Genomic DNA, 24,983 nt, shown 5'->3' with positions numbered 1-24,983 from the left:
TGCTACATGTGTACACAATGGGAGATATGCGCATAAGCTGTCTGTTCCTAAAAGGGGGGGGAGGGGTATTAACAAATCGATTTGTTTCAAAATATGTATAAACAAATTAAAATTTGCTTCTTTCATAAATTTAAACAATTGGAAATGATAGTAAACACCGAGTTCAAAACAAAGTAAAGATCTGTGAGAATTTTCTCTTACCAATAGGCTTCACATATTGGGTACAGCCCACTAATTGTTTTCCCATAGGCGGCAATGTTAACATTTCTTCACATAGCAATGTCCCTAATTTTCGTTCAGCATTGAGTGACCCCTCAAATCAAAGCACATCAAGTTGTCTTTCCTTGGTTAAAATCTCGAGGTGGCATGTCAGATTCGTTTTCCGGCAAAATGCGTCTGTCTGCGTTAACCTCTGAAAATGAAAGTGAAAGTAGGGGATTTCAAGACTTCTCACTGGTGTTATAATACATAAAATAATTCTGCTGATCTTCTTGATAAATTACATCTGCCAAGCTTTTTTGCAAGGGAACATACTCCTTATCAACAAGTATGAGGCTCAGTTTAATACCTTATCACAGTTTTTTTTACTCAGGTCTGCAAATTAAAGAACTTGTAATTTTTTCTGCACTACTTTCTTCTCCTACCGATTCTAAAAATAATTAGAGGTATGTACCCAATATGAAAAGAATTTTCTTGATTTTACAACATTTAACATCATAAGTCATACTACAGACTATGTAGTGACATTATGCCAAATTTCAGGAAAATTCAATCATTAATAAAGATTTTACAGCATGCACAGTTCTATATGCAAATTCTTTTAAAATGCTTCCATCTAGCCACAACTGCACCCAAATTTTAAGTCATCGGTTAGCCTATTAATGTACTTATACCATTTTTATTCTCTTTCATAATTTTAAATACATCAAGCAAAATCATAATCAAGCACTCATACGGGTCCATTTCTCTTATTTTAAAAAATCAATGCATTTTTGCACAAAATTTTATATCCCTCACCCTTGAATTCATTGTTTCTCCATGATTGACAAAAAAAAATTAAGTTTACAAATACCCCGAAAGTAGTAAAAATAGAAAGTACTGATTATTTCCTGTCCATTGATGCATCATTCAGGAAAATTGGTATAGGAATAAAGAAGTTATAAGCCCTTATATTCTTGTAAACATTCATCTGTTTCAAAGCAATTTTTACGCCAATGCAAGGTCACTCATCTATGACGTCATAATGACATCATAATAATGGATTGCTTATTACACATGTAGTGTTACTTTTCCCGTACTTTTAATTAAAGTTGAAATTAGAACTAAAATATTCATTATAACTATAAAATAACAAAAATACTTGCATGAGCAGATCAAATAAATAGTCTACAGAAAATGTTTTGTTTCCATGGTAACCATTTTGTAATTTGTAGGAAAATGAAAGAGAACTTTGAAAGTTTTGAATTTCCTTACAAGTCGCTCATTCTGACTGACAAATATTAAAGAAATTTCAACTCTTATATTTTTTAATCTTAATATTTTATCGTACACGACACTATGAATGTAACTGTTTTGAAATTCTCTTTAAAACATATTAGCTGTAAAATATATAGCATACATGTACAGATTAGTTTGATGTTCACTTTCATTGCTCAAATATTCATTTAAAATCTACATTTACTAAGCTTTAACACCCCCCCCCCCTCCTCCCGCACACACACACATACACACAAAGAAGCTTTAGAAAATTCAACTTACATATTAAAAGCACTGCCATCATTTTATATATGAAGACTCAAGCTGTGTTCAAATGAGTTTGTTTTTCCTGACTGATAGTTTTAAACACCATCTGCATGAACCTCAAAGTTAACCTGTATCACCATGAACCTAAAAAAAAAATCAATTTAAAAAATGGTGCAATAATTAATCAGCATCAAAAAGCACCTAAAACATTCACAGACAGACATCAAACACACACAATCCTACAACATTCCCTGATGCCCTTAATTTGATATCAATTGAAAATTATGAATTTGCACTGATTAGTTTCAGCATTGTTAAATTACATGTAAATTAATAATACAGGTAAAAAGCATGTAACTGACAATAATTATACATTAGACAAATACATGTAATCCAGTTAATAAAATATAAAAAAAAAAAATGTTAGTGTGCATGTTCACACACACACTGCTTAACTTCTACACAACTGTAGCCTGACCGACTTCTTTGAAAAAATGCACATGTATGTCCTCGTTCATGTAATTCTATTCCATGAAAATAAAAGTTTTCATTTACAAATATTGTAATAAAGCATGGAAACCTCTTTTTTCTTTACCTCTTTCATAAAATGACAAATGCATATCACCTACATACTGCAAGACTCTGCATTAGGTAGCATAGCTGCACTAAGCAGTGTTGATAACTTACTGCCATTCTACTTTCACTTTGACCTTGAACTTCACTGAATACTGATTCCGACCTCATTTCTGAACTTTTGTGTATTGATGATAAACAATAGTGGTGGATGTACTTCTAAAATAATTGTTCCTTTTCTAAATATCTATTAATGGCTCGGAATTAATAAATTGTATAGAATCGATACATTTAATTTACATGCTACATGTGTACACAATGGGAGATATGCGCATAAGCTGTCTGTTCCTAAAAGGGGGGGGAGGGGTATTAACAAATCGATTTGTTTCAAAATATGTATAAACAAATTAAAATTTGCTTCTTTCATAAATTTAAACAATTGGAAATGATAGTAAACACCGAGTTCAAAACAAAGTAAAGATCTGTGAGAATTTTCTCTTACCAATAGGCTTCACATATTGAAAAGAATTTTCTTGATTTTACAACATTTAACATCATAAGTCATACTACAGACTATGTAGTGACATTATGCCAAATTTCAGGAAAATTCAATCATTAATAAAGATTTTACAGCATGCACAGTTCTATATGCAAATTCTTTTAAAATGCTTCCATCTAGCCACAACTGCACCCAAATTTTAAGTCATCGGTTAGCCTATTAATGTACTTATACCATTTTTATTCTCTTTCATAATTTTAAATACATCAAGCAAAATCATAATCAAGCACTCATACGGGTCCATTTCTCTTATTTTAAAAAATCAATGCATTTTTGCACAAAATTTTATATCCCTCACCCTTGAATTCATTGTTTCTCCATGATTGACAAAAAAAAATTAAGTTTACAAATACCCCGAAAGTAGTAAAAATAGAAAGTACTGATTATTTCCTGTCCATTGATGCATCATTCAGGAAAATTGGTATAGGAATAAAGAAGTTATAAGCCCTTATATTCTTGTAAACATTCATCTGTTTCAAAGCAATTTTTACGCCAATGCAAGGTCACTCATCTATGACGTCATAATGACATCATAATAATGGATTGCTTATTACACATGTAGTGTTACTTTTCCCGTACTTTTAATTAAAGTTGAAATTAGAACTAAAATATTCATTATAACTATAAAATAACAAAAATACTTGCATGAGCAGATCAAATAAATAGTCTACAGAAAATGTTTTGTTTCCATGGTAACCATTTTGTAATTTGTAGGAAAATGAAAGAGAACTTTGAAAGTTTTGAATTTCCTTACAAGTCGCTCATTCTGACTGACAAATATTAAAGAAATTTCAACTCTTATATTTTTTAATCTTAATATTTTATCGTACACGACACTATGAATGTAACTGTTTTGAAATTCTCTTTAAAACATATTAGCTGTAAAATATATAGCATACATGTACAGATTAGTTTGATGTTCACTTTCATTGCTCAAATATTCATTTAAAATCTACATTTACTAAGCTTTAACACCCCCCCCCCCTCCTCCCGCACACACACACATACACACAAAGAAGCTTTAGAAAATTCAACTTACATATTAAAAGCACTGCCATCATTTTATATATGAAGACTCAAGCTGTGTTCAAATGAGTTTGTTTTTCCTGACTGATAGTTTTAAACACCATCTGCATGAACCTCAAAGTTAACCTGTATCACCATGAACCTAAAAAAAAAATCAATTTAAAAAATGGTGCAATAATTAATCAGCATCAAAAAGCACCTAAAACATTCACAGACAGACATCAAACACACACAATCCTACAACATTCCCTGATGCCCTTAATTTGATATCAATTGAAAATTATGAATTTGCACTGATTAGTTTCAGCATTGTTAAATTACATGTAAATTAATAATACAGGTAAAAAGCATGTAACTGACAATAATTATACATTAGACAAATACATGTAATCCAGTTAATAAAATATAAAAAAAAAAAATGTTAGTGTGCATGTTCACACACACACTGCTTAACTTCTACACAACTGTAGCCTGACCGACTTCTTTGAAAAAATGCACATGTATGTCCTCGTTCATGTAATTCTATTCCATGAAAATAAAAGTTTTCATTTACAAATATTGTAATAAAGCATGGAAACCTCTTTTTTCTTTACCTCTTTCATAAAATGACAAATGCATATCACCTACATACTGCAAGACTCTGCATTAGGTAGCATAGCTGCACTAAGCAGTGTTGATAACTTACTGCCATTCTACTTTCACTTTGACCTTGAACTTCACTGAATACTGATTCCGACCTCATTTCTGAACTTTTGTGTATTGATGATAAACAATAGTGGTGGATGTACTTCTAAAATAATTGTTCCTTTTCTAAATATCTATTAATGGCTCGGAATTAATAAATTGTATAGAATCGATACATTTAATTTACATGCTACATGTGTACACAATGGGAGATATGCGCATAAGCTGTCTGTTCCTAAAAGGGGGGGGAGGGGTATTAACAAATCGATTTGTTTCAAAATATGTATAAACAAATTAAAATTTGCTTCTTTCATAAATTTAAACAATTGGAAATGATAGTAAACACCGAGTTCAAAACAAAGTAAAGATCTGTGAGAATTTTCTCTTACCAATAGGCTTCACATATTGGGTACAGCCCACTAATTGTTTTCCCATAGGCGGCAATGTTAACATTTCTTCACATAGCAATGTCCCTAATTTTCGTTCAGCATTGAGTGACCCCTCAAATCAAAGCACATCAAGTTGTCTTTCCTTGGTTAAAATCTCGAGGTGGCATGTCAGATTCGTTTTCCGGCAAAATGCGTCTGTCTGCGTTAACCTCTGAAAATGAAAGTGAAAGTAGGGGATTTCAAGACTTCTCACTGGTGTTATAATACATAAAATAATTCTGCTGATCTTCTTGATAAATTACATCTGCCAAGCTTTTTTGCAAGGGAACATACTCCTTATCAACAAGTATGAGGCTCAGTTTAATACCTTATCACAGTTTTTTTTACTCAGGTCTGCAAATTAAAGAACTTGTAATTTTTTCTGCACTACTTTCTTCTCCTACCGATTCTAAAAATAATTAGAGGTATGTACCCAATATGAAAAGAATTTTCTTGATTTTACAACATTTAACATCATAAGTCATACTACAGACTATGTAGTGACATTATGCCAAATTTCAGGAAAATTCAATCATTAATAAAGATTTTACAGCATGCACAGTTCTATATGCAAATTCTTTTAAAATGCTTCCATCTAGCCACAACTGCACCCAAATTTTAAGTCATCGGTTAGCCTATTAATGTACTTATACCATTTTTATTCTCTTTCATAATTTTAAATACATCAAGCAAAATCATAATCAAGCACTCATACGGGTCCATTTCTCTTATTTTAAAAAATCAATGCATTTTTGCACAAAATTTTATATCCCTCACCCTTGAATTCATTGTTTCTCCATGATTGACAAAAAAAAATTAAGTTTACAAATACCCCGAAAGTAGTAAAAATAGAAAGTACTGATTATTTCCTGTCCATTGATGCATCATTCAGGAAAATTGGTATAGGAATAAAGAAGTTATAAGCCCTTATATTCTTGTAAACATTCATCTGTTTCAAAGCAATTTTTACGCCAATGCAAGGTCACTCATCTATGACGTCATAATGACATCATAATAATGGATTGCTTATTACACATGTAGTGTTACTTTTCCCGTACTTTTAATTAAAGTTGAAATTAGAACTAAAATATTCATTATAACTATAAAATAACAAAAATACTTGCATGAGCAGATCAAATAAATAGTCTACAGAAAATGTTTTGTTTCCATGGTAACCATTTTGTAATTTGTAGGAAAATGAAAGAGAACTTTGAAAGTTTTGAATTTCCTTACAAGTCGCTCATTCTGACTGACAAATATTAAAGAAATTTCAACTCTTATATTTTTTAATCTTAATATTTTATCGTACACGACACTATGAATGTAACTGTTTTGAAATTCTCTTTAAAACATATTAGCTGTAAAATATATAGCATACATGTACAGATTAGTTTGATGTTCACTTTCATTGCTCAAATATTCATTTAAAATCTACATTTACTAAGCTTTAACACCCCCCCCCCCTCCTCCCGCACACACACACATACACACAAAGAAGCTTTAGAAAATTCAACTTACATATTAAAAGCACTGCCATCATTTTATATATGAAGACTCAAGCTGTGTTCAAATGAGTTTGTTTTTCCTGACTGATAGTTTTAAACACCATCTGCATGAACCTCAAAGTTAACCTGTATCACCATGAACCTAAAAAAAAAATCAATTTAAAAAATGGTGCAATAATTAATCAGCATCAAAAAGCACCTAAAACATTCACAGACAGACATCAAACACACACAATCCTACAACATTCCCTGATGCCCTTAATTTGATATCAATTGAAAATTATGAATTTGCACTGATTAGTTTCAGCATTGTTAAATTACATGTAAATTAATAATACAGGTAAAAAGCATGTAACTGACAATAATTATACATTAGACAAATACATGTAATCCAGTTAATAAAATATAAAAAAAAAAAATGTTAGTGTGCATGTTCACACACACACTGCTTAACTTCTACACAACTGTAGCCTGACCGACTTCTTTGAAAAAATGCACATGTATGTCCTCGTTCATGTAATTCTATTCCATGAAAATAAAAGTTTTCATTTACAAATATTGTAATAAAGCATGGAAACCTCTTTTTTCTTTACCTCTTTCATAAAATGACAAATGCATATCACCTACATACTGCAAGACTCTGCATTAGGTAGCATAGCTGCACTAAGCAGTGTTGATAACTTACTGCCATTCTACTTTCACTTTGACCTTGAACTTCACTGAATACTGATTCCGACCTCATTTCTGAACTTTTGTGTATTGATGATAAACAATAGTGGTGGATGTACTTCTAAAATAATTGTTCCTTTTCTAAATATCTATTAATGGCTCGGAATTAATAAATTGTATAGAATCGATACATTTAATTTACATGCTACATGTGTACACAATGGGAGATATGCGCATAAGCTGTCTGTTCCTAAAAGGGGGGGGAGGGGTATTAACAAATCGATTTGTTTCAAAATATGTATAAACAAATTAAAATTTGCTTCTTTCATAAATTTAAACAATTGGAAATGATAGTAAACACCGAGTTCAAAACAAAGTAAAGATCTGTGAGAATTTTCTCTTACCAATAGGCTTCACATATTGGGTACAGCCCACTAATTGTTTTCCCATAGGCGGCAATGTTAACATTTCTTCACATAGCAATGTCCCTAATTTTCGTTCAGCATTGAGTGACCCCTCAAATCAAAGCACATCAAGTTGTCTTTCCTTGGTTAAAATCTCGAGGTGGCATGTCAGATTCGTTTTCCGGCAAAATGCGTCTGTCTGCGTTAACCTCTGAAAATGAAAGTGAAAGTAGGGGATTTCAAGACTTCTCACTGGTGTTATAATACATAAAATAATTCTGCTGATCTTCTTGATAAATTACATCTGCCAAGCTTTTTTGCAAGGGAACATACTCCTTATCAACAAGTATGAGGCTCAGTTTAATACCTTATCACAGTTTTTTTTACTCAGGTCTGCAAATTAAAGAACTTGTAATTTTTTCTGCACTACTTTCTTCTCCTACCGATTCTAAAAATAATTAGAGGTATGTACCCAATATGAAAAGAATTTTCTTGATTTTACAACATTTAACATCATAAGTCATACTACAGACTATGTAGTGACATTGTGCCAAATTTCAGGAAAATTCAATCATTAATAAAGATTTTACAGCATGCACAGTTCTATATGCAAATTCTTTTAAAATGCTTCCATCTAGCCACAACTGCACCCAAATTTTAAGTCATCGGTTAGCCTATTAATGTACTTATACCATTTTTATTCTCTTTCATAATTTTAAATACATCAAGCAAAATCATAATCAAGCACTCATACGGGTCCATTTCTCTTATTTTAAAAAATCAATGCATTTTTGCACAAAATTTTATATCCCTCACCCTTGAATTCATTGTTTCTCCATGATTGACAAAAAAAAATTAAGTTTACAAATACCCCGAAAGTAGTAAAAATAGAAAGTACTGATTATTTCCTGTCCATTGATGCATCATTCAGGAAAATTGGTATAGGAATAAAGAAGTTATAAGCCCTTATATTCTTGTAAACATTCATCTGTTTCAAAGCAATTTTTACGCCAATGCAAGGTCACTCATCTATGACGTCATAATGACATCATAATAATGGATTGCTTATTACACATGTAGTGTTACTTTTCCCGTACTTTTAATTAAAGTTGAAATTAGAACTAAAATATTCATTATAACTATAAAATAACAAAAATACTTGCATGAGCAGATCAAATAAATAGTCTACAGAAAATGTTTTGTTTCCATGGTAACCATTTTGTAATTTGTAGGAAAATGAAAGAGAACTTTGAAAGTTTTGAATTTCCTTACAAGTCGCTCATTCTGACTGACAAATATTAAAGAAATTTCAACTCTTATATTTTTTAATCTTAATATTTTATCGTACACGACACTATGAATGTAACTGTTTTGAAATTCTCTTTAAAACATATTAGCTGTAAAATATATAGCATACATGTACAGATTAGTTTGATGTTCACTTTCATTGCTCAAATATTCATTTAAAATCTACATTTACTAAGCTTTAACACCCCCCCCCCCTCCTCCCGCACACACACACATACACACAAAGAAGCTTTAGAAAATTCAACTTACATATTAAAAGCACTGCCATCATTTTATATATGAAGACTCAAGCTGTGTTCAAATGAGTTTGTTTTTCCTGACTGATAGTTTTAAACACCATCTGCATGAACCTCAAAGTTAACCTGTATCACCATGAACCTAAAAAAAAAATCAATTTAAAAAATGGTGCAATAATTAATCAGCATCAAAAAGCACCTAAAACATTCACAGACAGACATCAAACACACACAATCCTACAACATTCCCTGATGCCCTTAATTTGATATCAATTGAAAATTATGAATTTGCACTGATTAGTTTCAGCATTGTTAAATTACATGTAAATTAATAATACAGGTAAAAAGCATGTAACTGACAATAATTATACATTAGACAAATACATGTAATCCAGTTAATAAAATATAAAAAAAAAAAATGTTAGTGTGCATGTTCACACACACACTGCTTAACTTCTACACAACTGTAGCCTGACCGACTTCTTTGAAAAAATGCACATGTATGTCCTCGTTCATGTAATTCTATTCCATGAAAATAAAAGTTTTCATTTACAAATATTGTAATAAAGCATGGAAACCTCTTTTTTCTTTACCTCTTTCATAAAATGACAAATGCATATCACCTACATACTGCAAGACTCTGCATTAGGTAGCATAGCTGCACTAAGCAGTGTTGATAACTTACTGCCATTCTACTTTCACTTTGACCTTGAACTTCACTGAATACTGATTCCGACCTCATTTCTGAACTTTTGTGTATTGATGATAAACAATAGTGGTGGATGTACTTCTAAAATAATTGTTCCTTTTCTAAATATCTATTAATGGCTCGGAATTAATAAATTGTATAGAATCGATACATTTAATTTACATGCTACATGTGTACACAATGGGAGATATGCGCATAAGCTGTCTGTTCCTAAAAGGGGGGGGAGGGGTATTAACAAATCGATTTGTTTCAAAATATGTATAAACAAATTAAAATTTGCTTCTTTCATAAATTTAAACAATTGGAAATGATAGTAAACACCGAGTTCAAAACAAAGTAAAGATCTGTGAGAATTTTCTCTTACCAATAGGCTTCACATATTGGGTACAGCCCACTAATTGTTTTCCCATAGGCGGCAATGTTAACATTTCTTCACATAGCAATGTCCCTAATTTTCGTTCAGCATTGAGTGACCCCTCAAATCAAAGCACATCAAGTTGTCTTTCCTTGGTTAAAATCTCGAGGTGGCATGTCAGATTCGTTTTCCGGCAAAATGCGTCTGTCTGCGTTAACCTCTGAAAATGAAAGTGAAAGTAGGGGATTTCAAGACTTCTCACTGGTGTTATAATACATAAAATAATTCTGCTGATCTTCTTGATAAATTACATCTGCCAAGCTTTTTTGCAAGGGAACATACTCCTTATCAACAAGTATGAGGCTCAGTTTAATACCTTATCACAGTTTTTTTTACTCAGGTCTGCAAATTAAAGAACTTGTAATTTTTTCTGCACTACTTTCTTCTCCTACCGATTCTAAAAATAATTAGAGGTATGTACCCAATATGAAAAGAATTTTCTTGATTTTACAACATTTAACATCATAAGTCATACTACAGACTATGTAGTGACATTATGCCAAATTTCAGGAAAATTCAATCATTAATAAAGATTTTACAGCATGCACAGTTCTATATGCAAATTCTTTTAAAATGCTTCCATCTAGCCACAACTGCACCCAAATTTTAAGTCATCGGTTAGCCTATTAATGTACTTATACCATTTTTATTCTCTTTCATAATTTTAAATACATCAAGCAAAATCATAATCAAGCACTCATACGGGTCCATTTCTCTTATTTTAAAAAATCAATGCATTTTTGCACAAAATTTTATATCCCTCACCCTTGAATTCATTGTTTCTCCATGATTGACAAAAAAAAATTAAGTTTACAAATACCCCGAAAGTAGTAAAAATAGAAAGTACTGATTATTTCCTGTCCATTGATGCATCATTCAGGAAAATTGGTATAGGAATAAAGAAGTTATAAGCCCTTATATTCTTGTAAACATTCATCTGTTTCAAAGCAATTTTTACGCCAATGCAAGGTCACTCATCTATGACGTCATAATGACATCATAATAATGGATTGCTTATTACACATGTAGTGTTACTTTTCCCGTACTTTTAATTAAAGTTGAAATTAGAACTAAAATATTCATTATAACTATAAAATAACAAAAATACTTGCATGAGCAGATCAAATAAATAGTCTACAGAAAATGTTTTGTTTCCATGGTAACCATTTTGTAATTTGTAGGAAAATGAAAGAGAACTTTGAAAGTTTTGAATTTCCTTACAAGTCGCTCATTCTGACTGACAAATATTAAAGAAATTTCAACTCTTATATTTTTTAATCTTAATATTTTATCGTACACGACACTATGAATGTAACTGTTTTGAAATTCTCTTTAAAACATATTAGCTGTAAAATATATAGCATACATGTACAGATTAGTTTGATGTTCACTTTCATTGCTCAAATATTCATTTAAAATCTACATTTACTAAGCTTTAACACCCCCCCCCCCTCCTCCCGCACACACACACATACACACAAAGAAGCTTTAGAAAATTCAACTTACATATTAAAAGCACTGCCATCATTTTATATATGAAGACTCAAGCTGTGTTCAAATGAGTTTGTTTTTCCTGACTGATAGTTTTAAACACCATCTGCATGAACCTCAAAGTTAACCTGTATCACCATGAACCTAAAAAAAAAATCAATTTAAAAAATGGTGCAATAATTAATCAGCATCAAAAAGCACCTAAAACATTCACAGACAGACATCAAACACACACAATCCTACAACATTCCCTGATGCCCTTAATTTGATATCAATTGAAAATTATGAATTTGCACTGATTAGTTTCAGCATTGTTAAATTACATGTAAATTAATAATACAGGTAAAAAGCATGTAACTGACAATAATTATACATTAGACAAATACATGTAATCCAGTTAATAAAATATAAAAAAAAAAAATGTTAGTGTGCATGTTCACACACACACTGCTTAACTTCTACACAACTGTAGCCTGACCGACTTCTTTGAAAAAATGCACATGTATGTCCTCGTTCATGTAATTCTATTCCATGAAAATAAAAGTTTTCATTTACAAATATTGTAATAAAGCATGGAAACCTCTTTTTTCTTTACCTCTTTCATAAAATGACAAATGCATATCACCTACATACTGCAAGACTCTGCATTAGGTAGCATAGCTGCACTAAGCAGTGTTGATAACTTACTGCCATTCTACTTTCACTTTGACCTTGAACTTCACTGAATACTGATTCCGACCTCATTTCTGAACTTTTGTGTATTGATGATAAACAATAGTGGTGGATGTACTTCTAAAATAATTGTTCCTTTTCTAAATATCTATTAATGGCTCGGAATTAATAAATTGTATAGAATCGATACATTTAATTTACATGCTACATGTGTACACAATGGGAGATATGCGCATAAGCTGTCTGTTCCTAAAAGGGGGGGGAGGGGTATTAACAAATCGATTTGTTTCAAAATATGTATAAACAAATTAAAATTTGCTTCTTTCATAAATTTAAACAATTGGAAATGATAGTAAACACCGAGTTCAAAACAAAGTAAAGATCTGTGAGAATTTTCTCTTACCAATAGGCTTCACATATTGGGTACAGCCCACTAATTGTTTTCCCATAGGCGGCAATGTTAACATTTCTTCACATAGCAATGTCCCTAATTTTCGTTCAGCATTGAGTGACCCCTCAAATCAAAGCACATCAAGTTGTCTTTCCTTGGTTAAAATCTCGAGGTGGCATGTCAGATTCGTTTTCCGGCAAAATGCGTCTGTCTGCGTTAACCTCTGAAAATGAAAGTGAAAGTAGGGGATTTCAAGACTTCTCACTGGTGTTATAATACATAAAATAATTCTGCTGATCTTCTTGATAAATTACATCTGCCAAGCTTTTTTGCAAGGGAACATACTCCTTATCAACAAGTATGAGGCTCAGTTTAATACCTTATCACAGTTTTTTTTACTCAGGTCTGCAAATTAAAGAACTTGTAATTTTTTCTGCACTACTTTCTTCTCCTACCGATTCTAAAAATAATTAGAGGTATGTACCCAATATGAAAAGAATTTTCTTGATTTTACAACATTTAACATCATAAGTCATACTACAGACTATGTAGTGACATTATGCCAAATTTCAGGAAAATTCAATCATTAATAAAGATTTTACAGCATGCACAGTTCTATATGCAAATTCTTTTAAAATGCTTCCATCTAGCCACAACTGCACCCAAATTTTAAGTCATCGGTTAGCCTATTAATGTACTTATACCATTTTTATTCTCTTTCATAATTTTAAATACATCAAGCAAAATCATAATCAAGCACTCATACGGGTCCATTTCTCTTATTTTAAAAAATCAATGCATTTTTGCACAAAATTTTATATCCCTCACCCTTGAATTCATTGTTTCTCCATGATTGACAAAAAAAAATTAAGTTTACAAATACCCCGAAAGTAGTAAAAATAGAAAGTACTGATTATTTCCTGTCCATTGATGCATCATTCAGGAAAATTGGTATAGGAATAAAGAAGTTATAAGCCCTTATATTCTTGTAAACATTCATCTGTTTCAAAGCAATTTTTACGCCAATGCAAGGTCACTCATCTATGACGTCATAATGACATCATAATAATGGATTGCTTATTACACATGTAGTGTTACTTTTCCCGTACTTTTAATTAAAGTTGAAATTAGAACTAAAATATTCATTATAACTATAAAATAACAAAAATACTTGCATGAGCAGATCAAATAAATAGTCTACAGAAAATGTTTTGTTTCCATGGTAACCATTTTGTAATTTGTAGGAAAATGAAAGAGAACTTTGAAAGTTTTGAATTTCCTTACAAGTCGCTCATTCTGACTGACAAATATTAAAGAAATTTCAACTCTTATATTTTTTAATCTTAATATTTTATCGTACACGACACTATGAATGTAACTGTTTTGAAATTCTCTTTAAAACATATTAGCTGTAAAATATATAGCATACATGTACAGATTAGTTTGATGTTCACTTTCATTGCTCAAATATTCATTTAAAATCTACATTTACTAAGCTTTAACACCCCCCCCCCCTCCTCCCGCACACACACACATACACACAAAGAAGCTTTAGAAAATTCAACTTACATATTAAAAGCACTGCCATCATTTTATATATGAAGACTCAAGCTGTGTTCAAATGAGTTTGTTTTTCCTGACTGATAGTTTTAAACACCATCTGCATGAACCTCAAAGTTAACCTGTATCACCATGAACCTAAAAAAAAAATCAATTTAAAAAATGGTGCAATAATTAATCAGCATCAAAAAGCACCTAAAACATTCACAGACAGACATCAAACACACACAATCCTACAACATTCCCTGATGCCCTTAATTTGATATCAATTGAAAATTATGAATTTGCACTGATTAGTTTCAGCATTGTTAAATTACATGTAAATTAATAATACAGGTAAAAAGCATGTAACTGACAATAATTATACATTAGACAAATACATGTAATCCAGTTAATAAAATATAAAAAAAAAAAATGTTAGTGTGCATGTTCACACACACACTGCTTAACTTCTACACAACTGTAGCCTGACCGACTTCTTTGAAAAAATGCACATGTATGTCCTCGTTCATGTAATTCTATTCCATGAAAATAAAAGTTTTCATTTACAAATATTGTAATAAAGCATGGAAACCTCTTTTTTCTTTACCTCTTTCATAAAATGACAAATGCATATCACCTACATACTGCAAGACTCTGCATTAGGTAGCATAGCTGCACTAAGCAGTGTTGATAACTTACTGCCATTCTACTTTCACTTTGACCTTGAACTTCACTGAATACTGATTCCGACCTCATTTCTGAACTTTTGTGTATTGATGATAAACAATAGTGGTGGATGTACTTCTAAAATAATTGTTCCTTTTCTAAATATCTATTAATGGCTCGGAATTAATAAATTGTATAGAATCGATACATTTAATTTACATGCTACATGTGTACACAATGGGAGATATGCGCATAAGCTGTCTGTTCCTAAAAGGGGGGGGAGGGGTATTAACAAATCGATTTGTTTCAAAATATGTATAAACAAATTAAAATTTGCTTCTTTCATAAATTTAAACAATTGGAAATGATAGTAAACACCGAGTTCAAAACAAAGTAAAGATCTGTGAGAATTTTCTCTTACCAATAGGCTTCACATATTGGGTACAGCCCACTAATTGTTTTCCCATAGGCGGCAATGTTAACATTTCTTCACATAGCAATGTCCCTAATTTTCGTTCAGCATTGAGTGACCCCTCAAATCAAAGCACATCAAGTTGTCTTTCCTTGGTTAAAATCTCGAGGTGGCATGTCAGATTCGTTTTCCGGCAAAATGCGTCTGTCTGCGTTAACCTCTGAAAATGAAAGTGAAAGTAGGGGATTTCAAGACTTCTCACTGGTGTTATAATACATAAAATAATTCTGCTGATCTTCTTGATAAATTACATCTGCCAAGCTTTTTTGCAAGGGAACATACTCCTTATCAACAAGTATGAGGCTCAGTTTAATACCTTATCACAGTTTTTTTTACTCAGGTCTGCAAATTAAAGAACTTGTAATTTTTTCTGCACTACTTTCTTCTCCTACCGATTCTAAAAATAATTAGAGGTATGTACCCAATATGAAAAGAATTTTCTTGATTTTACAACATTTAACATCATAAGTCATACTACAGACTATGTAGTGACATTATGCCAAATTTCAGGAAAATTCAATCATTAATAAAGATTTTACAGCATGCACAGTTCTATATGCAAATTCTTTTAAAATGCTTCCATCTAGCCACAACTGCACCCAAATTTTAAGTCATCGGTTAGCCTATTAATGTACTTATACCATTTTTATTCTCTTTCATAATTTTAAATACATCAAGCAAAATCATAATCAAGCACTCATACGGGTCCATTTCTCTTATTTTAAAAAATCAATGCATTTTTGCACAAAATTTTATATCCCTCACCCTTGAATTCATTGTTTCTCCATGATTGACAAAAAAAAATTAAGTTTACAAATACCCCGAAAGTAGTAAAAATAGAAAGTACTGATTATTTCCTGTCCATTGATGCATCATTCAGGAAAATTGGTATAGGAATAAAGAAGTTATAAGCCCTTATATTCTTGTAAACATTCATCTGTTTCAAAGCAATTTTTACGCCAATGCAAGGTCACTCATCTATGACGTCATAATGACATCATAATAATGGATTGCTTATTACACATGTAGTGTTACTTTTCCCGTACTTTTAATTAAAGTTGAAATTAGAACTAAAATATTCATTATAACTATAAAATAACAAAAATACTTGCATGAGCAGATCAAATAAATAGTCTACAGAAAATGTTTTGTTTCCATGGTAACCATTTTGTAATTTGTAGGAAAATGAAAGAGAACTTTGAAAGTTTTGAATTTCCTTACAAGTCGCTCATTCTGACTGACAAATATTAAAGAAATTTCAACTCTTATATTTTTTAATCTTAATATTTTATCGTACACGACACTATGAATGTAACTGTTTTGAAATTCTCTTTAAAACATATTAGCTGTAAAATATATAGCATACATGTACAGATTAGTTTGATGTTCACTTTCATTGCTCAAATATTCATTTAAAATCTACATTTACTAAGCTTTAACACCCCCCCCCCCTCCTCCCGCACACACACACATACACACAAAGAAGCTTTAGAAAATTCAACTTACATATTAAAAGCACTGCCATCATTTTATATATGAAGACTCAAGCTGTGTTCAAATGAGTTTGTTTTTCCTGACTGATAGTTTTAAACACCATCTGCATGAACCTCAAAGTTAACCTGTATCACCATGAACCTAAAAAAAAAATCAATTTAAAAAATGGTGCAATAATTAATCAGCATCAAAAAGCACCTAAAACATTCACAGACAGACATCAAACACACACAATCCTACAACATTCCCTGATGCCCTTAATTTGATATCAATTGAAAATTATGAATTTGCACTGATTAGTTTCAGCATTGTTAAATTACATGTAAATTAATAATACAGGTAAAAAGCATGTAACTGACAATAATTATACATTAGACAAATACATGTAATCCAGTTAATAAAATATAAAAAAAAAAAATGTTAGTGTGCATGTTCACACACACACTGCTTAACTTCTACACAACTGTAGCCTGACCGACTTCTTTGAAAAAATGCACATGTATGTCCTCGTTCATGTAATTCTATTCCATGAAAATAAAAGTTTTCATTTACAAATATTGTAATAAAGCATGGAAACCTCTTTTTTCTTTACCTCTTTCATAAAATGACAAATGCATATCACCTACATACTGCAAGACTCTGCATTAGGTAGCATAGCTGCACTAAGCAGTGTTGATAACTTACTGCCATTCTACTTTCACTTTGACCTTGAACTTCACTGAATACTGATTCCGACCTCATTTCTGAACTTTTGTGTATTGATGATAAACAATAGTGGTGGATGTACTTCTAAAATAATTGTTCCTTTTCTAAATATCTATTAATGGCTCGGAATTAATAAATTGTATAGAATCGATACATTTAATTTACATGCTACATGTGTACACAATGGGAGATATGCGCATAAGCTGTCTGTTCCTAAAAGGGGGGGGAGGGGTATTAACAAATCGATTTGTTTCAAAATATGTATAAACAAATTAAAATTTGCTTCTTTCATAAATTTAAACAATTGGAAATGATAGTAAACACCGAGTTCAAAACAAAGTAAAGATCTGTGAGAATTTTCTCTTACCAATAGGCTTCACATATTGGGTACAGCCCACTAATTGTTTTCCCATAGGCGGCAATGTTAACATTTCTTCACATAGCAATGTCCCTAATTTTCGTTCAGCATTGAGTGACCCCTCAAATCAAAGCACATCAAGTTGTCTTTCCTTGGTTAAAATCTCGAGGTGGCATGTCAGATTCGTTTTCCGGCAAAATGCGTCTGTCTGCGTTAACCTCTGAAAATGAAAGTGAAAGTAGGGGATTTCAAGACTTCTCACTGGTGTTATAATACATAAAATAATTCTGCTGATCTTCTTGATAAATTACATCTGCCAAGCTTTTTTGCAAGGGAACATACTCCTTATCAACAAGTATGAGGCTCAGTTTAATACCTTATCACAGTTTTTTTTACTCAGGTCTGCAAATTAAAGAACTTGTAATTTTTTCTGCACTACTTTCTTCTCCTACCGATTCTAAAAATAATTAGAGGTATGTACCCAATATGAAAAGAATTTTCTTGATTTTACAACATTTAACATCATAAGTCATACTACAGACTATGTAGTGACATTATGCCAAATTTCAGGAAAATTCAATCATTAATAAAGATTTTACAGCATGCACAGTTCTATATGCAAATTCTTTTAAAATGCTTCCATCTAGCCACAACTGCACCCAAATTTTAAGTCATCGGTTAGCCTATTAATGTACTTATACCATTTTTATTCTCTTTCATAATTTTAAATACATCAAGCAAAATCATAATCAAGCACTCATACGGGTCCATTTCTCTTATTTTAAAAAATCAATGCATTTTTGCACAAAATTTTATATCCCTCACCCTTGAATTCATTGTTTCTCCATGATTGACAAAAAAAAATTAAGTTTACAAATACCCCGAAAGTAGTAAAAATAGAAAGTACTGATTATTTCCTGTCCATTGATGCATCATTCAGGAAAATTGGTATAGGAATAAAGAAGTTATAAGCCCTTATATTCTTGTAAACATTCATCTGTTTCAAAGCAATTTTTACGCCAATGCAAGGTCACTCATCTATGACGTCATAATGACATCATAATAATGGATTGCTTATTACACATGTAGTGTTACTTTTCCCGTACTTTTAATTAAAGTTGAAATTAGAACTAAAATATTCATTATAACTATAAAATAACAAAAATACTTGCATGAGCAGATCAAATAAATAGTCTACAGAAAATGTTTTGTTTCCATGGTAACCATTTTGTAATTTGTAGGAAAATGAAAGAGAACTTTGAAAGTTTTGAATTTCCTTACAAGTCGCTCATTCTGACTGACAAATATTAAAGAAATTTCAACTCTTATATTTTTTAATCTTAATATTTTATCGTACACGACACTATGAATGTAACTGTTTTGAAATTCTCTTTAAAACATATTAGCTGTAAAATATATAGCATACATGTACAGATTAGTTTGATGTTCACTTTCATTGCTCAAATATTCATTTAAAATCTACATTTACTAAGCTTTAACACCCCCCCCCCCTCCTCCCGCACACACACACATACACACAAAGAAGCTTTAGAAAATTCAACTTACATATTAAAAGCACTGCCATCATTTTATATATGAAGACTCAAGCTGTGTTCAAATGAGTTTGTTTTTCCTGACTGATAGTTTTAAACACCATCTGCATGAACCTCAAAGTTAACCTGTATCACCATGAACCTAAAAAAAAAATCAATTTAAAAAATGGTGCAATAATTAATCAGCATCAAAAAGCACCTAAAACATTCACAGACAGACATCAAACACACACAATCCTACAACATTCCCTGATGCCCTTAATTTGATATCAATTGAAAATTATGAATTTGCACTGATTAGTTTCAGCATTGTTAAATTACATGTAAATTAATAATACAGGTAAAAAGCATGTAACTGACAATAATTATACATTAGACAAATACATGTAATCCAGTTAATAAAATATAAAAAAAAAAAATGTTAGTGTGCATGTTCACACACACACTGCTTAACTTCTACACAACTGTAGCCTGACCGACTTCTTTGAAAAAATGCACATGTATGTCCTCGTTCATGTAATTCTATTCCATGAAAATAAAAGTTTTCATTTACAAATATTGTAATAAAGCATGGAAACCTCTTTTTTCTTTACCTCTTTCATAAAATGACAAATGCATATCACCTACATACTGCAAGACTCTGCATTAGGTAGCATAGCTGCACTAAGCAGTGTTGATAACTTACTGCCATTCTACTTTCACTTTGACCTTGAACTTCACTGAATACTGATTCCGACCTCATTTCTGAACTTTTGTGTATTGATGATAAACAATAGTGGTGGATGTACTTCTAAAATAATTGTTCCTTTTCTAAATATCTATTAATGGCTCGGAATTAATAAATTGTATAGAATCGATACATTTAATTTACATGCTACATGTGTACACAATGGGAGATATGCGCATAAGCTGTCTGTTCCTAAAAGGGGGGGGAGGGGTATTAACAAATCGATTTGTTTCAAAATATGTATAAACAAATTAAAATTTGCTTCTTTCATAAATTTAAACAATTGGAAATGATAGTAAACACCGAGTTCAAAACAAAGTAAAGATCTGTGAGAATTTTCTCTTACCAATAGGCTTCACATATTGGGTACAGCCCACTAATTGTTTTCCCATAGGCGGCAATGTTAACATTTCTTCACATAGCAATGTCCCTAATTTTCGTTCAGCATTGAGTGACCCCTCAAATCAAAGCACATCAAGTTGTCTTTCCTTGGTTAAAATCTCGAGGTGGCATGTCAGATTCGTTTTCCGGCAAAATGCGTCTGTCTGCGTTAACCTCTGAAAATGAAAGTGAAAGTAGGGGATTTCAAGACTTCTCACTGGTGTTATAATACATAAAATAATTCTGCTGATCTTCTTGATAAATTACATCTGCCAAGCTTTTTTGCAAGGGAACATACTCCTTATCAACAAGTATGAGGCTCAGTTTAATACCTTATCACAGTTTTTTTTACTCAGGTCTGCAAATTAAAGAACTTGTAATTTTTTCTGCACTACTTTCTTCTCCTACCGATTCTAAAAATAATTAGAGGTATGTACCCAATATGAAAAGAATTTTCTTGATTTTACAACATTTAACATCATAAGTCATACTACAGACTATGTAGTGACATTATGCCAAATTTCAGGAAAATTCAATCATTAATAAAGATTTTACAGCATGCACAGTTCTATATGCAAATTCTTTTAAAATGCTTCCATCTAGCCACAACTGCACCCAAATTTTAAGTCATCGGTTAGCCTATTAATGTACTTATACCATTTTTATTCTCTTTCATAATTTTAAATACATCAAGCAAAATCATAATCAAGCACTCATACGGGTCCATTTCTCTTATTTTAAAAAATCAATGCATTTTTGCACAAAATTTTATATCCCTCACCCTTGAATTCATTGTTTCTCCATGATTGACAAAAAAAAATTAAGTTTACAAATACCCCGAAAGTAGTAAAAATAGAAAGTACTGATTATTTCCTGTCCATTGATGCATCATTCAGGAAAATTGGTATAGGAATAAAGAAGTTATAAGCCCTTATATTCTTGTAAACATTCATCTGTTTCAAAGCAATTTTTACGCCAATGCAAGGTCACTCATCTATGACGTCATAATGACATCATAATAATGGATTGCTTATTACACATGTAGTGTTACTTTTCCCGTACTTTTAATTAAAGTTGAAATTAGAACTAAAATATTCATTATAACTATAAAATAACAAAAATACTTGCATGAGCAGATCAAATAAATAGTCTACAGAAAATGTTTTGTTTCCATGGTAACCATTTTGTAATTTGTAGGAAAATGAAAGAGAACTTTGAAAGTTTTGAATTTCCTTACAAGTCGCTCATTCTGACTGACAAATATTAAAGAAATTTCAACTCTTATATTTTTTAATCTTAATATTTTATCGTACACGACACTATGAATGTAACTGTTTTGAAATTCTCTTTAAAACATATTAGCTGTAAAATATATAGCATACATGTACAGATTAGTTTGATGTTCACTTTCATTGCTCAAATATTCATTTAAAATCTACATTTACTAAGCTTTAACACCCCCCCCCCCTCCTCCCGCACACACACACATACACACAAAGAAGCTTTAGAAAATTCAACTTACATATTAAAAGCACTGCCATCATTTTATATATGAAGACTCAAGCTGTGTTCAAATGAGTTTGTTTTTCCTGACTGATAGTTTTAAACACCATCTGCATGAACCTCAAAGTTAACCTGTATCACCATGAACCTAAAAAAAAAATCAATTTAAAAAATGGTGCAATAATTAATCAGCATCAAAAAGCACCTAAAACATTCACAGACAGACATCAAACACACACAATCCTACAACATTCCCTGATGCCCTTAATTTGATATCAATTGAAAATTATGAATTTGCACTGATTAGTTTCAGCATTGTTAAATTACATGTAAATTAATAATACAGGTAAAAAGCATGTAACTGACAATAATTATACATTAGACAAATACATGTAATCCAGTTAATAAAATATAAAAAAAAAAAATGTTAGTGTGCATGTTCACACACACACTGCTTAACTTCTACACAACTGTAGCCTGACCGACTTCTTTGAAAAAATGCACATGTATGTCCTCGTTCATGTAATTCTATTCCATGAAAATAAAAGTTTTCATTTACAAATATTGTAATAAAGCATGGAAACCTCTTTTTTCTTTACCTCTTTCATAAAATGACAAATGCATATCACCTACATACTGCAAGACTCTGCATTAGGTAGCATAGCTGCACTAAGCAGTGTTGATAACTTACTGCCATTCTACTTTCACTTTGACCTTGAACTTCACTGAATACTGATTCCGACCTCATTTCTGAACTTTTGTGTATTAATGATAAACAATAGTGGTGGATGTACTTCTAAAATAATTGTTCCTTTTCTAAATATCTATTAATGGCTCGGAATTAATAAATTGTATAGAATCGATACATTTAATTTACATGCTACATGTGTACACAATGGGAGATATGCGCATAAGCTGTCTGTTCCTAAAAGGGGGGGGAGGGGTATTAACAAATCGATTTGTTTCAAAATATGTATAAACAAATTAAAATTTGCTTCTTTCATAAATTTAAACAATTGGAAATGATAGTAAACACCGAGTTCAAAACAAAGTAAAGATCTGTGAGAATTTTCTCTTACCAATAGGCTTCACATATTGGGTACAGCCCACTAATTGTTTTCCCATAGGCGGCAATGTTAACATTTCTTCACATAGCAATGTCCCTAATTTTCGTTCAGCATTGAGTGACCCCTCAAATCAAAGCACATCAAGTTGTCTTTCCTTGGTTAAAATCTCGAGGTGGCATGTCAGATTCGTTTTCCGGCAAAATGCGTCTGTCTGCGTTAACCTCTGAAAATGAAAGTGAAAGTAGGGGATTTCAAGACTTCTCACTGGTGTTATAATACATAAAATAATTCTGCTGATCTTCTTGATAAATTACATCTGCCAAGCTTTTTTGCAAGGGAACATACTCCTTATCAACAAGTATGAGGCTCAGTTTAATACCTTATCACAGTTTTTTTTACTCAGGTCTGCAAATTAAAGAACTTGTAATTTTTTCTGCACTACTTTCTTCTCCTACCGATTCTAAAAATAATTAGAGGTATGTACCCAATATGAAAAGAATTTTCTTGATTTTACAACATTTAACATCATAAGTCATACTACAGACTATGTAGTGACATTATGCCAAATTTCAGGAAAATTCAATCATTAATAAAGATTTTACAGCATGCACAGTTCTATATGCAAATTCTTTTAAAATGCTTCCATCTAGCCACAACTGCACCCAAATTTTAAGTCATCGGTTAGCCTATTAATGTACTTATACCATTTTTATTCTCTTTCATAATTTTAAATACATCAAGCAAAATCATAATCAAGCACTCATACGGGTCCATTTCTCTTATTTTAAAAAATCAATGCATTTTTGCACAAAATTTTATATCCCTCACCCTTGAATTCATTGTTTCTCCATGATTGACAAAAAAAAATTAAGTTTACAAATACCCCGAAAGTAGTAAAAATAGAAAGTACTGATTATTTCCTGTCCATTGATGCATCATTCAGGAAAATTGGTATAGGAATAAAGAAGTTATAAGCCCTTATATTCTTGTAAACAAGGAAAAAAACACAGCTTTCTATTCTGATTTTCAAATGGGTTGAAAAATATGGGTTGTCGTCATTTTCCTTGTTCATGTTTTTACAGAGCTGAATTATTTATTTTCTATCTTCATAGATCTATTTTCTTCGATTCTTCGATCCATCCCCTCAAGTAAATATTTTGAACAGATTGACCCGTTTAACATAACCCAGATAAAGATTAAGTTCAGTTCTAAGAATTTATTTGACTGATATGTATCATATATTTGTATGTCATCTAGACGTATAAAAACCATGCTGATGTTTTAGATATATTCCTTTAAAATACTTATGGGTTTTTCCTTGAAACAGGGACGGAAACGCAAAAATCAACTTAAAACGTACTTAACTACGTGCAACATGTACAATGTATTTTGAAAAATCTCTATAATGTATATAACGAACAGGAAATTCTAGATCTAACAAAACACGGAGAAGATGAATTTCCGTTGTCAATCTTCTCTAACAGGGAAGAAAATATGTTTAAATTAAATAGAATCCATTTTTATAATTTAGATGATAGAAAACAATTCTTTTCTTGCTTCACACTTCTATACAGTTCTACTACGGAAAAAAAATGGAAAAGGACAGGGGACTGTAGACATATATATTGTGGTCCAAGACTTAATTGAAAAAGAATGCTTTAAGTAGCACAATACACTGTATAAAGTTGTTCATACTGTCCTA

At 31.3% G+C, this 24,983-nt stretch overlaps 1 long non-coding RNA gene across 2 annotated transcripts; it reads right to left on the bottom strand.

The window, feature by feature from the left end:
• Positions 1 to 250: 250 nt before the first annotated feature.
• Positions 251 to 22,436, bottom strand: LOC133176034 (uncharacterized). Of its 2 annotated transcripts, XR_009719375.1 has the most exons (10): positions 22,234 to 22,436; positions 19,617 to 19,745; positions 17,000 to 17,128; positions 14,383 to 14,511; positions 11,766 to 11,894; positions 9,149 to 9,277; positions 6,532 to 6,660; positions 3,915 to 4,043; positions 1,759 to 1,887; positions 251 to 412 (listed from the first exon to the last, which is right to left on the bottom strand). It is a non-coding gene; the product is annotated as an uncharacterized LOC133176034 (long non-coding RNA). The 2 variants fall into 2 exon arrangements; XR_009719376.1 differs by lacking the exons at positions 251 to 412; positions 1,759 to 1,887; positions 3,915 to 4,043 and adding an exon at positions 5,024 to 5,185.
• Between the last annotated feature and the right edge of the window lie 2,547 nt (positions 22,437 to 24,983).

The sequence above is a fragment of the Saccostrea echinata genome, unplaced genomic scaffold (genome assembly GCF_033153115.1).
Source record: "Saccostrea echinata isolate AGI-Se365-2 ecotype Australia unplaced genomic scaffold, CSIRO_AGI_Sech_v1 ptg000065l, whole genome shotgun sequence".
Lineage (NCBI taxonomy): Eukaryota > Metazoa > Mollusca > Bivalvia > Ostreida > Ostreidae > Saccostrea > Saccostrea echinata.
Note: the sequence above shows the minus strand (reverse complement) of the source record. Positions and strands in the feature narration are given on the sequence as shown.